Raw genomic sequence first — 6,000 nt, 5'->3', positions numbered from 1 at the left:
AACATGATTATGTAACCAATTATATCCCACCACCTTAATTAGTTCACACCCAGCAAAATTAATTATACAGCAGACAGGAACAATCACAGAACCAGACAGAGATTATACAGACAAACAATAGTAAAGTGGGAACTATAATGACAAAACAATACAGAAGTGAGGATTTCACATCCCAGTACTGATAAGTGAGTTCTTGCCAGACAGGATGCTATCAAACTAAGTTTCCTTTTACATTTTCTAGGCACTTCCCTTTCTCTGGAGGTGATAGGAATACAATCCTGTCCTGATAGTGCCTAACAGCCCAATAGCACCTTATTTCAATGTGACTAGTTTGGAATGTGAGGATGTGACCGTTCGCTTCCCAGCTTGTGGCTGCCTCTGCTGCTTAGCCAAAGGCCTTAGCCTAAGAACAGGGCCTCACACTGTCACAGTAAGAGAAGGCCCTTACACCAGCAGACAGTGATTTTGATTCTTTCTTTTATACCTCTATCACTAGCCAAGTGATAAGAATACACCTAAATTCTTAAAGTACATGCCTTTGCAGACAGGCCTGAATATCTATATCCTAACACTGCTTATGCTAACGGCCAATTGCCATGCCTCTCTCTGGGGTTCTGCTGCAATCTTCACCACCAGCCGCGCCTCCCCACCAGCCATCCTGCTAGTGGCTCACTAATATGTCTTCAGGCCCCCCCCTTAACACAGCTCTCAGTGATTTCACCTCTTTGGAACTTTAGCAATAATGCTTAGACCTAGATATCAGTGATTTCAGCTCTGCAGCATGTAACAAGACTCCTAATAGAATCAAAATTAGCTCTGTTATTACACCATGGAATAGAGGAGAAGTCAAAGTAGTGTTTAAGGCCCACCCTACCAGATACAAATACCTATCCCCAACCTTTCTCAATTGCCGAGCAAGTGCTACTTAGTTGAGGGTGGGTCCCTCTGTCATAAAATGCCCTGTACAGTTCTACTGTCCTTGATTCACATCACCAGGATAACAACGCTTTATTACTCCTGCCCCAATAACAAAGAGCCTGGGGATCCCACAGCAGCCAAAGTGACCATTTGGGCAAGCAGTCCCATCATGCTAGGCAGGGTGGGTGTGCCCTTGTAAACAAGATCAGCCCCTGAAGTCCTTTTCCACAGCTCACCACCAGATGTTAGGGTAGAGCCCGTTCTGAATAGATAGACTAGTGTTTTGCAGCTGAACATAGTTTGTTACCAAATTGTTTACTTGGTCCATGTGGGGCTAGGTCCTATGGCCTTTGCTCATACGAGCAGTTCCACTGAAGACAACAGGAATAATCACACGAGTAAGGGCTGTGCCACTGGTTAATAGAACTGGCCTGATAACTGCCTCTGAAACATTCAGCCTGATTCCTTCCATCCTGCCTTTGCTGGCAGCTCCCTCAGCCTGCAGGAAATGTTCCCAGTGCCTGTGAGGAGAACTCGGGGGCAGCTGAAATTGGCCTGCTTACATGCAGCGCAAGAGGGCTTTATCTGCTCTGCAGGCCACCAGTTTCAGAGTGGCCCAGGGCTCTGTGGTTGCTCAGGTTTTCAATAACCTTTTAAAGACACAGGCAGGTTTTTACACGTTGCAGCATGAACCGGATACCCATGTTATGGCAGTTTATGATTGCTTCTCAATGACAATAGCTGCCTCAAAGATCAAACCGGGTGCTGGGCCAGGGTCACTGCTCCGGTAATTAAGCGGCATTGGGGAAAATCCATGGGGAAGCTGATCACTGCAGCAGCCAGTAAGAGTGGTCTCTTGCTTTGAGGACTCCCTTTCTGATAGGCTGATCTCCAAGTGATAGCGGCTCCTCAGAAATGCCCAAAGCTGGGTGTTCTTATCCTTCTCTTGTAGAAGTGGAAATGAAGATCCGGAGCAGTGAAGTGATGTGTCCAAGTTCACAGTGAGTCGGGACAGTGTTGGCAAAAGAACCCTGGTCTCCTGGCACTTAGTTTCCTGTTTCTAGCTCTTGCACGTGGTCCCTCCCGGTTCAGTGTTAAAAATTTCAGGGCTTGAAAACCCCACTTGCCCAGGGTGTGTTGGGCTCTGTCCTGGGTGAATGCCATCAAACTCTGCAGAATTGCCACCTTCATTTAAAAAGGGCATGGGGAGGTGGGGGTGGAAAGTTCTTACGGTTGCAAAGGATCCTTTCCCAGTGATGTCTTCACAAGCCTGCAGAGATGATTCCAGCACCCCCACTGCTCTTAGGGGAGAGGCTGCTGCTACTGTCACTGGCTGAAGTAGGGTGTCCTGGGGGGACCCAGCCACCCCACCTGAGGTCTGGGGGTTGTGAGCCTCATCTGCTGTCACTCCAGCAGAGGGCTTTGCTATAGAGTCCTCTTCTGGGGTGGGAGGAGGGTCCCCATGCCCATAGCTCTGTTCTCAGGGGGTTGTGTCTGGGGACATACCCCCATAGAAGACACTTTGGTGAGGGTGGCAGGAAAGGGGCTTTCCAGCACTGGTCCCAGACTGGATGGGACCTCCCTCTGCTTCAGCCCAGTGATCTTGGGCTTGGGAGGGTGGGCTGGGTTCCAGACCAGGAGGAGGGAAACCTCAGCTCTGTGCCCTTGCTCTGCCATGTCCAATGTAGGACCAGAGTAAACTGAGTAGAAGGGACCTGTGGGGTCCCATGGCTGTGAGGCACCGCGCTATTACCTTCCCTGAGCATGAGGGAGCCTCGTCTGGGCCTGCTGTTGATAGGGTTGCCAGGTGTCTGGTTTTCAACCAGAACATTTGATCAAAAAGGGACCTGGCAGCTCTGGTCAGCACTGCTGACTGGGCCATCAAAAGTCCAGTTGGAGCGGGGCTGGCAGGCTCCCTGACTGGGTCAGCGTGGCTCCAGGGAAATGGTCGGAATGTCATTCTGGCTCCCAGGCATAAACTGGCTCTCAGCGCCTATTGTCTGGGAACCAGGGCCAATGGGAGCTGTGGGGGCAGTGCCTGTAGGCGCGGGCAGTGCGCAGAACCCCTTGGCCACGCCTCTGCCTAGGAGCTGGAGAGACATGCTGGCCGCTTCCTGGGAGCCACCTGAGGTCAGTGCCACCCAGGACCCACACTCTGAACCCCGTCCTAAACCCCAACCCCCTGCCCCAGCCATTAGCCCCCTTCTACACCCTAACTCCCTCCTAGAGCCCACACCCCTTGCCCCAGGTCTAAGACCCTTCCCACACCCTAATTCCCTCCTGGATCCCGCACCCCCAGTCCAAGCCCTGAGCCCCCTCCCAAACTCCGAACCCCTTGTCCCTAGCCCAAAGCCCACACCCCCAGTCCAGAGCCTGTACCCCCTTCTATACCCCAACCCCCTGCCTCAGCCTGGACCCCCTTCCTACACTCCAAACCCCTCGGCCCCACACCCCAGCCCGGAGCCCCCTCCTGCATCCCAAACCCCTCATCCCCAGCCAGAGCCCGCATCCCCAGCCAGAGCTCTGACTCCTTCATGCAACCTAACCCTCTGCCTCAGGCTGGCATCCCCTCCCACATTCCAAACCCCTCTGCCCCAGCCCGGGAGTACCTTCCTATACCCCAAACCCACATCCACATGCCTAGCTGGAGCCCTCATCCCCTCCTGCACCCCAAACTCCTGACCCAGCCTGTTAAAAATGAGCAAGTGAGTAATGGTTGGGAAGAACAAGTAACGGAGGGAGGGGAGATGGAATGAGTGGGGGAGGGGCCTCAGAGAAGAGGTAGAGCAGAAGCAGGGCCCCAAAAAGGGGCGGGGCAGGGCGCCGGGCAAGGATGTTAGGTTTTCTGCAATTAGAAAGTTGGCAACCCTAGCTGTTGGTCAGTTCTCCGAAGACAGCAAACACGCTGCCTTCCAGGCCACTGCAGGCTCCATTGATATGCTGCAGGTTAGCGACAGGCACCCCCAACTCGAGGCCTCTGAGTATCACCCTGGAGTGCCCAGCCCCGGGGCCACTGGAAATCCACAGATTTGCTGCTTCCAAAGAAACAGGAAAGCCCAGCTTCCCCCGTTCCACCCCACTCACCACACTGCTGAACACACAGCGCTCTGACCTGTTTCTAGAGGAATCGAGCATAAGTTTATTTCACAAAGCACATGGATTCAGGTGTTGGAAACAAAGGGGGTACATAGCAAATAAAACCCTAACAGGCAGTCTAGAGCCTAGACTTATTAACAAGTTAATAAATTAACAATGGCTAATCCAGTACTGCTCATCCAGCGTCCTGGCAGCACGTGGTGCCCAGGCTGACCGGGACCCTCCTTTCACGAGACATGCAAGCTGTCCATTTGCATCCCAGGTGACAGCTTCAGCGTGTCCCTTTGCACTCCAAGATATACAAAACCAACCCTTTGTCTTTATGCCTGGGCTGGACACTCCCTGCTGTTTGTTTCTGCCTGTAGATTTCCTCATCGCAATTTGCACCTGGCTCTATATGCACATAGGTGTACTGTATGAAGCCTACAATACACCAATGGCCAGACAGGGAGACAGGTGTTGATTCCCTCTGCGTAAATGGAACAGTGTCAATGTATGTCACCTCTTGGTGACCTGCCTGAACTCCCAGACCTTACGAGTATAATTTTCAGTATGGCCACATAACTCCTTAAGTATTAGCTATACAGCCGTTCTGCAATGATTATGGCACCCAGCAGGCTATTGGCTCTCAGTAGAGACCTCACATGCCATTCTTTGGTGAACTATTGTGCAGCTGTCCGACACAGAGAGATCCTGTAGTAACCCATGAACCCTCCATGCCCTCTGCCAGTTGGCATCAAGGGGTACCTGGGTCCCAGCCTCTCCCCCATAATTGTTTTATTTAGGGGCCGGAAGTAGCCTTGCATTAATTAGTGGCTCAGAGTGCAGTTAGTGAGAGGCTATTTTTTAGCATGTTCACACATGATTAGCAAGAATATATCTCAAGGGCAGACAGGTCGTGCAGGCAGGGGAGTGACACTATACATAACAGAAAGTGTAGAATCAAATGAAGTAAAAATCTTAAATGAACCAAACTGTACCATAGAATCTCTAGGATAGTAATCCCATGCTCTAATAATAAGAATATAGCAGTAGGGATACATTACCGACCACCTGACCAGGATGGTGATAGTGATTGTGAAATACTCAGGGAGATTAGAGAGGCTATTAAAAAAAACCACTCAACAATAATGTGGGATTTCAACTATCCCCATATTGACTGGGTACATATCACCTCAGGGCAGGATGCAGAGATAAAGTTTCTTGACACTTTAAATGACATCTTCTCGGAGCAACTAGTCCTGGAGAGGGAATTATTGATTTAGTCCTAACTGGGGCACAGGATCCAGAAGCTGGAAATGGGCAGCAGAGGATGGATCACTTGATGATTCCCTGTTCTGTTCATTCCCTCTGGGGCACCTGGTATTGGCAATTATCGGAAGACAGGATACTGGGCTAGATGGACCGTTAGTCTGACGCAGTATGGCTATTCTTATGTTCTTATGACTATTAAAACTCTGATGTTAAATTTCAGAAGATAAGGCCCAAGGGGACAAATAAGAATATGCCAGCACAGCAGGGTATAAAACCAGAATGTACTATGAGTATTTTAAAATGTACACAAAGCAAACTATGCAGAAAGAGATCAATAGTTTCAGTAGAAGTGTTTGTAGCGATGCCAGTTTGGTAATGCAGCCTCTGCTTTCAGAGTAGTTTGTAAAAGGTCATTTTCTGGTTCCTCTCAAACTGCGGTGGGTTTGTTGTCAGATGATGTTAACAGACACAGGCCCTTGGGAGTAAGAGGAAACGACCATCAAACTTCTGACAGAGACAGGCACGGCTCCTTTTAGCTGCTGTGCCATTTATCTGACTGAAGACTGAAAAACCACTGCCCTCCCTAAGGATATGCAGAGCTTGACTGGTTTGACTTCAGAGCATTATCTGAGCTAAAAAAGAAGTGTGGTTTGAGCAGAAACTTAACTAAGACAGCTTGAGTTCCGACATCAGCTCTGACACTGATTCCCACCCTGGGGACTGGGCAAGCCC

The sequence above is a fragment of the Lepidochelys kempii genome, chromosome 4 (genome assembly GCF_965140265.1).
Source record: "Lepidochelys kempii isolate rLepKem1 chromosome 4, rLepKem1.hap2, whole genome shotgun sequence".
In the NCBI taxonomy this organism is placed as follows: domain Eukaryota; kingdom Metazoa; phylum Chordata; order Testudines; family Cheloniidae; genus Lepidochelys; species Lepidochelys kempii.
This window is presented reverse-complemented; position numbering follows the sequence as displayed.